Here is an 11,276-nt window from a genome sequence, read left to right as displayed (position 1 = left end):
ATTCAGGTGTGGATGCGCGACTCTTACTTAAACCATCCTGTCAGTATACACCCTCGTCCCCTGTTCAAGTTTTAAGGGGTGCTGGTGTACACAGGGGAATAGTGATGTTCCAATTTACACCTTGTTAGATCAATTTACACCTTGTTATAGTGAGTGTCCGTATCTGCTAGTGGCAAGAGATCGCGGTCAGAGGTAAGCTGCGCGTCTCTTACTCTGCCAGCGCTGCCGGTATTGGACAAATCGCTGCTCGTCAGTGTCAGCAGCCGCCGGCGTCTGAAGGGGAATCAGGGTCAATGAAGGTGACGCTACGATTCTTACACCCTTTCAGACCCGTGTTGCGTGTTGCTGCACATTGATGCCACAGGGCTGAATAACGTTTGTATCTGCACTTCCGTGCTCCGTTCGCCCCGCTGTGCTGAGTACGTGGTCAGGGTCTGACCCCACAACTCTAGCTCAGTGCTAGGTATATATTTAAACCGTCCTGTCAGTATACACCCTCGTCCCCCGTTAAAGTTTTAAGGAGTGCTGGTATACACAGGGGAATAGTGATGTTCCAATTTACACTTTGTTAGATCAAAATTGCACATAGATGTCCATTCTGCCAGCGCTGCCGGTATTGGACAAATCGCTGCTCGTCAGTGTCAGCAGCCGCCGGCGTCTGAAGGGGAATCGTGGTCAGTGGAGGTGATGTTGCGATTCCTACACTCTTTCAGACCCGTGTTGCGTGTTGCTGCACACTGATGCCACAGGGCTAAATGACATTTTTATCTGCACTTCCGTGCTCTGTTTGCCCCGCTGTGCTGAGTACGTGGTCAGGGTCTAACCCCACGACTCTAGCTCAGTGCCTCTTATGTGCGGATACCTGGCGCCCTCTATACATAGACAAAATACATTTCAGGGGGGAAGGGATATTGGGGATTTACACACTCTGAGAGTGTCTGGTCAACGCGCGTGTCGCCTGCACCAGCTTCAATACCGGCAGCGCTGGCAGAGTAAGAGACGCGCAGCTAATCTCTGACCGCGATCTCTTGCCAGTAGCAGATACGGACACTCACTATTTGAGATACGGCAAATTCTTGCTTGAATATTATTTGTGTCTTTAAACTGCCAGCCTCTGGAACTACATTTTGTGTATATGCAGTAACATTGCAATGGATACTTTGTGGCATGAATCGTAAATAACACAAAACCACTTGTCAGTACTTCCCGCGGCCTCGGACAGACATCCACTTTAATAAAATATTGACATACTCACTGTCCATTTATATGAGAAACTGTCAGTAAAAACAATGTGACAAATGTATTCACATCACACCTCTTAGCAACAGTGAACACACACTGGGAAACGCCCTAATTAGTGATACCTAGGGAACAGGCACTGACCTTCCCTGAATTTTGATTTATTTATACAGAGATTGCCCAATATTGGTACACTAGAGCAGTGGTTCCCAACCTTTTTTTTCTCCCGTACCCCTTGATTAGGCCTTTCATTGATAAGTACCCCCTCCTCTCATTTTGAAATATGGACAGTACTTAGCAGTATGCGGATCCTTATGCATGTCCTCATATTAAGGAGGAGCGGAGGAGTAGTATACAGCAAGGAATCATGCCCTTCTGTGTCTAGACACTGGTTGTGTATTATCCCGCTAACACCGGTAGGATTAATTCTGCTGCTTCCTCCATCTTTGTCAGTGCTGGGCAGATGACTGCTGATGTCTGAGGGCAGCATGGGAAGCTCCCAGTGGTTTGATGGTCGGGCATATGACACAACATGTTTTGTCTCCATGGCAACGGGTCTTCTTCAGCCATCAAAAGACCTTTTCATCGTCCGCCATTACCAATATTATTTTCAAGTACCCCCAACTGGTCTGCAGAGTACCCCCAGGGGTACTAGTACCCCAGGTTGGGAACCACTGCACTAGAGCACTGGGACAAGAGCCGTGGGGTTCAAATTCTGATTGCATACCCTGCATAGCAGTTCCTCATCCCTGAGGAATGAATGGACATCTATGTGCAATTTTGATCTAACAAAGTGTAAATTGGAACATCACTATTCCCCTGTGTATACCAGCACCCCTTAAAACTTTAACGGGGGACGAGGGTGTATACTGACAGGACGGTTTAAATATATACCTAGCACTGAGCTAGAGTTGTGGGGTCAGACCCTGACCACGTACTCAGCACAGCGGGGCGAACGGAGCATGGAAGTGCAGATACAAACGTTATTCAGCCCTGTGGCATCAATGTGCAGCAACACGCAACACGGGTCTAAAAGGGTGTAAGAATCGTAGCGTCACCTCCATTGACCACGATTCCCCTTCAGACGCCGACGGCTGCTGACACTGACGAGCAGCGATTTGTCCAATACCGGCAGCGCTGGCAGAGTAAGAGACGCGCAGCTAACCTCTGACCGCGATCTCTTGCTACTAGCAGATACGGACACTCACTATAACAAGGTGTAAATTGATCTAACAAGGTGTAAATTGGAACATCACTATTCCCCTGTGTACACCAGCACCCCTTAAAACTTGAACGGGGGACGAGGGTGTATACTGACAGGATGGTTTAAGTAAGAGTCGCGCATCCACACCTGAATGCGATCTCTTCACAGAGGCTGATATTGATACGCAGTTTAAAGAACAATATACGGCAACAGATACTGGCTAAGATAGTATGTGATAAATATATACCACCACTCGCTGACATCCCCACTGCCTCATTTGGGCACTTACCCTAAACAGAATTTTCTTATAGAGAGGGTATGAAGTGTCCAACTGCTAGAGGACTATCTGAATGACTGTAAGACGCCCCAACCAATTTCATACAGGGGAACTGACATTGGGGTTCACCATAAGAGGATAATATCCCCTTTTTTTAAAGTTTCCTACTTTCTATGTACCTCCTATGGTAAATGTTTTTATTTGTCGCAGTTCTTTAAATGAAAATTATTAAAAGTTACATTTTATGATTGTTTTTCTTCTGATATCCTGAGTGCGCCACAGCACATGACAGTCTTCTCTTTTTCTTGTATTTATGTCAATTCCCTGTCTTAGTGCCAGCACACCCCACACAAATATCAATACACTAATATTATCAGTAATATAGAGGTTACTGTTAATTTTTCCTGTGCGACTGGTTACAAACCCTTTTTTTGTGGCCAATAGAATCATTCAGAGGAGAGGCGCGAAGAAGCAACATCTCTGCGCCTCACCTCAGTCCGATGTGGGGAGCTGCCAAAATCGCCGGCATGTGACAGAAGACCAGGACTACGTCGGATCAAGAGGACAGATCTTCGCAGGAAGACCTGGGTGAGTTGGATTTCCTTCCACAGGTCCCCCATGGATTTCTTCGGACCCGGACGCCGACACAGACGCCGCCGACATGGACCAGGACCAAGACCCAGGGACCTACCTACAGGCTCAAGATAGGTAAGTATCACTATGTATGGGCTTTGGATGTATTAAAGTTTTATTTTTATTGTGTGTCAGTGTGTGTTTATTTGATTATTCTTATTACTGTGGAACTACAAGTGCCAGCGGGCCCTTAAATGCCCCGAATGCTGGTACTTGTGGTTCTCCTAGTCCAAGCTTGCGGGGAGGCTTGCTGGAACTCATAGTTCCACAGTATTAAACAATAGTTTTATCTTTCTTTTACACTGAAATCAGCCCGGTGACCACCGAACAGGGTCACCGAGAACAGCACCAGGCTTCAGCCTTGTCAGGTAAGTCCTGGAGGGGGGGGGGGCCTTTATTGGGGGCGTCCCCACTCCCCCATTGCCCCTGGCCAGGCTGACTGGTCAGTAGGGATGAATGTTTTGGCCGCGGGACCTTATATAATAAGTGTCCCCCGGCTGTGACATTACCCTGCGGGCTGGTTTGGCCTGGGGCTGGTTCTTAAAATACGGGGGACCCCTAGTCATTTTGTCCCGCGTATTTTCGGAACCAGCCCCGATCCAGGAGCCTGTGGCTGGTTTTTAAAAACTGGGGAACCCCTATTTGTCGGGTTTCCTGATTTTTTATTACCGGCCCCGGCTCTTTCAGCCTGGTGCTGGTTACAGCTGTGGGGGGGACCCCAAGCTGTTTTTTTATTTATTTTTCAAAAAGATTTTTACACATTACAGTCTGTACTAATTCGTATTAGCGGCCGTATATACGGCTGCTAATACAAATTAATACGAAATCGGAGGGTTACAAAGCAGTCGTATCTGACTGCTTTGTAAATTCCCCAGCCGTATGCAGTCGTATTCATTCGTAGTAAGAATACAAATACAATTTTTTTATTCGTATTCTTAGTAAATTTTCCCCTTAATGTTATGTAGACATTAGTTGTAACCAAATACAAGTTGTATTCTACAGCAGGATGGAAGAATGGACATAAAATGATACCATGGGTGACATTTAATAGGGTGCGATTATCTTTATTTTGGCGATTTTTTTCGCCAAAACTGACGTTTTCACACATTTTCTGAAAATCACACATTTTATAGAATGCGATTTGTAACAAAAAAACTGCACTTTTTGCAGCGAATTCGCACATTTTAAAGGTGCGATTTTTAGTAACACTAAAAATCTCATCCAGATGTTTTCCCATTAAAAGGTATAGAAACCAGCAATTTAATGGGATGCGATGTTTAGTAAAGGTTACTAAAATCGCAAAAAAAAATAGATCAGGTTCTGACTGGTGAATTTGTCTGAACCATGCACAGATCATTGACAAACTGAGTAGTCCCAACCAGCCAGCAGTCCCAAAACAAGGCCCAACCAGCCAGCAAGGTAATGCCACAGCCGTGGGGAAGACTTTTTATACAAGTCCCCTGGCCAAAGCATTCTCCCCCGACCGGTCAGCATGGGCAGGGGTCCTGGGGAAGTGGGGACCCCCCAAAGATGGGGACCCCCCCTCCAAAACTTACCTGCCCATGCTGAAGCCCAGGGCTGTCCTTTGAGGCCACAGGCGGTGGGCAACAAGCTGATTAAAGTGTAAAAAAAGAGAAAAACGATTGTGTATTGCAAGCCATCGCCACATGCAGGGACTTGGAGAACGACAAGTCCCAGCATGTTTACATCTGGAGCTCCGCCCCCAGACCGGGAGATAGCCCCACCCACCAGCCAACTGTGGTCCAGGAAAATTACAATGCTGGACCATGATTGGCTGGCGGGCGGGGCTAACTCCAGGTCTGGGTGCGGAGCTCCATATGTAAACAAACCTGGCCCCATATACCGGAAAGCATTGCCGGGGTCCGGAGAAGTCCCGAAGATGAGCGTGGTGAGTATAATTTACTTCCACAGATACATCCCCATGGATTCTACTGGACAAGGGGATTAATCTTCAATCAAGAAAGGTGAGTTTGAATGTATGGGCTCTGCATGCAATAACGTTTTACTGTAAGTGTGTGGGTGTGTGTGTTTTTTTTCCTGTTTGTACTGCTGAGGGACTACTAGTCCCAGCATGCCCTTTATTGCCCCTCCAAGTGGTTCTCCAAGTCCCTGCATGCGGCGCTGGCTTGCTGGGACTTGTAGTGCCACAGCATTACACAATAGTTATATATATATATATATATATATATATATATATACTTTAATCAGCCCAATGCCCACCGCCCAGGGGCATACTTGCCTAATTTTGAAAACTAGTTTCGGGAGATAACAGTTTGTAGTAGAATTTTGCACAGTCCCCCATTGAGGGGGCATGTCATGCTCCACCCACAGGGTGTGTCTACTTCTCACAGCACTGAGGTCATGGGTTTAATACCCACCATAGCCCTAACTGTGCCGAGTTTGTATATTCTCCCCGTACTTGATTGGGTTTCCTCCGGGTACTCCGGTTTCCTCCCACAATCCAAAAATATACTGCTAGGCTAATTTGGCTCCCAACAAAATTAACCCTAGAATGTCTGTGTGTGCGTGTACATATGGTAAGGAATATAGATTGTAAGCTCCACTGGGGCAGGGACTGATGTGAATGGTCAAATATTCTCTGTAAAGCGCTGCGGAATCTGTGTGCGCTATATAAGAAACTGCTAATAAATAAATAAAATAAATATATATGGAGAGATTCTGAAAAGAGATTCTTGACCTGGCACCTAGAAGCGTGGGTGTGTACTGCTAAAACTAAAAGGAATCTTTTTAAATGACTTATATCTAAATGTATATGAGCACCAAAGAAGTTAGTAAGAGCTACTATACTTGGTAAAGTGCTGGGAAATGGTGCAGATGATTCAATGTAAATGTATCTGTCTCTCATTCCTTTTTTCCCAAAATATTGAACAGTGTAATGTGGGCTGGGTGAAATGAGGGAGATTGCTAGACTAATGAGGGAGAGAGGGAGATTGCTGCTATTTCAGGGAGTCTCTTGCAGAATGCAGGAGGGTAGGCAACTATGCCCAGGGGCATCGAGGACAGCCCCCGGCTTCAGCATGGGCAGGTAAGTTCTGGAGGGGGGACCGCTTCTTTGGGGGGGTCACCACTTTCCCAGGACCCCTGCCCATGCTGACCGGTCAGGGGGAGAATGCTTTGGCAGTTTTGGGACTTGTATAAAAAGTCTCCCCTCGGATGTGGCATTACCCTGCTGGCTGGTTGGGCCCGGTGCTGGTTCTTGAAATACGGGGGACCCATACTCATTTTGTCCCCTGTATTTTGGAAACCAGGACCGGCTCTTGAGCCTGGTGCTGGTTTTATAAAATCCTGGGGACCCCTATTTGTTTTCCCCCGTGATTTTATGAAACCAGGACTCGTGGGACCACGCATCGGATCGGTATTGGTCCACACCAGGACAGAAAAGGGCCCAATCACCACACAATCTACATCCAATCGGTCGGAATTGGATCTAGATTGATGGGATTGGACCCTTGTCATCCTGGTGTGTACCCAGCATTAGATGGACAAAATCATGTGCACTGCAGGTGGGGTAGATGTTACTTGTGCAGAACGTTGTGAGAGTTATATTTGGGTGGGGTTTACTACAAAGTGAGATCTATATTGCAGTGTAAAAAAAAAGCAGTCAGTATTTTCCCTGCACAGAAACAAAATAACTCACCCAAATCTAATTCTCTCTGCACAATTTACATCTGCCCCCCTGCAGTGCACATGGTTTTGTCCATCTAAGAAGGAAATTGCCAGAAGGAGTGAACCGAAATAACCCCCTATGACAGGGCATGCTGGGATTTAGTTGCACAGCAGCTGGAGGGTCACCTACACTAGGCACAATGTATTTAGCCCAGTGGTTCCCAAACTGTGTGCCTAGGCACCCTGGGGTGCCTCAGGACACTTGCAGGGGTGCCTTGGGTTGGTGGACCAGGATCAATTTATATTATTTATGGTCAATGTACTAGGCAAAACTAGTGCTTGTGGCTGCCAATCATAATATATGTGGACAACAGAAGCAAATCCTGTCCCTCACCAGATAACTGACATATAAACCCAATGCACTTTATTTAATATTTTTTTCTGAATTTCTCGATAAGAAGCATTTGGCCTAGGGGGCCTTGAAAATATGTTGATGCTCTAGGGCGCCGTAATTTGAAAAAGTTTGGGAACCCCTGATTTAGCCAATGAGAAGAAAATCCAATACAAATCTGTTGGACAGGGCGGGATCTCCAGCCACCAATGGTGCACATCGGTGTATGTACAGCATCACTGGTCTATCAGCAGGAGGAGAATAATGTGTATAACTGGCCACGGTCTCACAGCCAGATACACCACTAGGTATGGGGAAGAGGTGACAATAAAGCCCCATATACACAAGACAAGATAGTTAAAAAGGGCCCTTCTGAGCGATATCTTTTACTATCTCATCCAGTGTGTACACACAATGGGGGTTATTCTAATTCGTTCGGTCCCTTGTGCGTTCACAAGGGTAGACTGATGTTTTGCTTCTGCGTATGCGCAGATTAATTTATGCGCATGTGCAGACGCAGGGTGCGTGCTGCCACGGCGAACAGAGTGTTTGCCGGGTGCACGTACCCAAGATCGCAGGTCAGAGGGCATGGGGTGGTAGGCCAGGGGACCCGCCCATGGAAACGCCCAGTGTTTCATTGGCGGTCCCATGGAAATTGCCGGTGACGGGGGTGCGGGAGGTGGGCAGCTGACATCACCGACATTTCCTGTCAAGTGTACATGAAAATCTGACCTGAGAGTCACTTAGCTATGCGTGCACCCTCCACATCATTGGATGGTCGGCCAATAGGCTGCGAATGGATGTCTATGTTAAACATCCATTCGCAGCCATGCGGGCAAACCCGCCATGCGAGGGGGGGGGGAGGTGGGCATACTGGCAAGCGGTGTCTAGGGAATTGCAAGGCTGCAGATTTACAGCCTTGTGAGTCAACCAGAATAAGGGCCAATATCAATAATGATGTGCGCACCCACATGCAGGATTACGTTCAGGAACTGCAGGAGCGCGCATCATTCATCTCAAAAGCAAAATCTTTCTCTAATGGGCAAAACCATGTGCACTGCAGGTGGGGCAAATGTAAAATGTGCAGAGAGAGACATAAGCTGGCCACACACTAGTGCGACTTGGCCACTTTTCAAAAGATCGGGCTGAGAAATTGGGTAAAAAAAAGGACAAATCGCATGTGTTTGACATCCGATCCAATGTGCGGTCCGGTGCGCATCAAATCATGGTCGAACGTGCTGCACTTTCTGACTCGGACAGCCTGCAGGCAGCAGGAAATGGGCCCACATCAGTGACAAATTTATAATAGGTGAAGTGTGCGCAGTGCACACGGGCCACTAAGGCCCAGAGGGATCTACACAGCACTTGTTGAGCCATTTCATTGCTACTTACCCTCCGGACTCCAGAGGCGAAAAGGTCCTGGGCAATTCAAGGGGGATCGCGTGAGACTTCTCCCCTTGGAGACGTCGCACAAGTGTATGGAGCATTTAGATTGAGTTATTTTGTTTCTGTGCAGGGTAAATACTGGCTGCTTTATTTTTACACTGCAATTTAGATTTCAGTTTCAACACACTCCACCCAAATCTAAAGGCCCCCATACATTAGTCCGACTTGTCCTAAGGACAAGTCGGACCTGATTTCCCCCTGCAGCTCCCCGGGAGGGGGACACACGATTAGGCACTGATGTGCCAAGTTTTGCAAATGATACATCGCATGCGATGTATCATTTGCAACTCCCGAGGAGCTACAAGGTGGAGGGAGCAGGGGGGCAAGGGACATCCAGGTGGCGGGTGGAGGATGCTGCGAGGTGGCTGGGGGGCGCTGCTAGTAGCCCAGAGGCAGCGGACGCTGCGGGGGACAGTGACACAGAGGGGGCAGTAACATAGAGGCGGGCAGGGGGAGCGGGAGCTGTCAGCGCTGGGAAAAAAAAGCCCATACAATGAATGGGTGGCCTGTGATTGGCTGAGCGCTCTCTCAGCCAATTGCTGACTGGCTGAGAGAGCGCTCAGCCAATCACAGTCTGCCCATTCATTGTATGGGCTTTTTTTTCTCCAGCGCTGACAGCTCCCGGCTCCCCCTGCCTGCCTCTACGTTACTGCCGCCTGTGTCCCCCGCAGCGTCAGCTGCCTCTGCGCTACTAGAAGTGTCCCCCACCCCCCCCCCCCTGCTCCCTCCACCGGACGGAGCATTGACAGCTCCCTGCTCCGGCTCCCCCTGCCCATCTCCCTCGCCAGCATCCACCGCCTCTGTGTCCCCTGCCCGGCTGCACATAAGATTTAGCAAATCTTATGTGCAGCCGGTCCGACCTCCCGACTCTGACCCGATGCGCATGGGACCGTGCATTGGGTCGGACCGGGTGTCTATACCTGCGATTTGGCCCGATCCCACTGCCCGATCCATCTGAATCGGGTGAAATCGGGACCAAATCGCATAGTGTATGGGGGCCTTAACTCTCTCTGCCCATGTATTATCAGCCCCACCTGCACTGCAACATGGTTTTGCCCATTGAAGAAAGATATTTATTTGCGATCCTTACTGAATTAACCCCATAGGCCTTCACACTAGACAATATGGTTATCGTGCATATCATTAACAATGTATTGTATAGTGTGTTTATGTACCTTTAGAGTTTGTTTGTCAGTACAGTGGTTGCCACTTTTTCCTGAAATAATCCTTACCTCTGTTATGTGTCTGTCCTATTAATAACTTTAGCACACCATTTTTTTATTATTATTATGACAAGGTGACAAATCTTTGTTAAAGGTTTATATACTTTGCATAGCATTTCTTTATGTTCTTTTACTGTTCAAAATTGAGGAATGGAAAATGCAATACTTTGGTTGCTGAATTAAAATACCTTTACAATTAAATAACATTTAAACTGTTCCTTTTCACAGATCTCAGTCATCTATTCTCAAAATGAACACAGCACAAATGCTTACAATGAAAGTAAACAAGTGAACTCATGGGCAACATTTTCTTGCTACAGGCAGAACACTGTCTACAAGGAGCTCAGAAGCCACAAACACAGACAAGAGATTTAGGAGGTCATTCTGGTTCATACTCCCTGTTGCATGGTGACAGCCTGCGCATGTGCAGGCTATCTGTGCGAACGGACGCGGCGACTTGCACGGAGCAGTGCAGGCGGGGGTCGGTGGGCACGGTTTGTGGCCATGGGGACGCTCAGTGTTTCATGGGTGTCCCCATGAAAATGCTGGGGTTCCCATGGTAATTCGGCCGTGACGCGGGTGCCTGTTCGCTTACCAGGGTGCTGCAAATCGAGTCACGAAAGCGTGAATTAGACTTGCAAATGCATTAGAAATCATTTGATGGTCGGCGACACATGCATGCAGGGACATTCGCCACGAGAGGGGAGTGTGGCCTTTCGTGTGGGTGGCATTTAGTTGGCTCGCAAAGCTGCGTAATTCGCAGCTTTGCGAGTGAACCAGAATGACCTCCTTACTGTACTCATAGCATTTTTTATAATGATTGGCAATGCACTGGTTACCCTGCCCCTAAATGAATGAAAACTGCCATGACTAGGCATGGTCTGTGGCACAAGTACTGTAGCACAAATACTGGGCACTCACAGAGCTGCCACCTATGACTGAGCTCAGGGTGAAAATGTTCAAGCAAAAATAATAGATGCCAAGCGCTACAGTATATGAAAGCTGCAATTACTGTACAGTGAGAATGAGGATTCAGGCAGTGGGAGGGATCATGTTAGGAAAAGGATGGGAGGATGGTGGACATCGCGGTAACACGGGGGGCAGATGGATGAGTGGGTGGGCACAGCCACAAAGCTAGAAGGATGGGCAAAGCAAGAAGAGGGTGGACATAGAGCTAGTAGGATGTAGATGAAGGAGAGGGTAGTTATAGAGCTA

This window comes from Crinia signifera, chromosome 5 (genome assembly GCF_055691185.1).
Source record: "Crinia signifera chromosome 5, ASM5569118v1, whole genome shotgun sequence".
In the NCBI taxonomy this organism is placed as follows: Eukaryota; Metazoa; Chordata; class Amphibia; order Anura; family Myobatrachidae; genus Crinia; species Crinia signifera.
The sequence above is the reverse complement of the archived record's forward strand: the minus strand, read 5'-3'. Positions refer to the sequence as shown.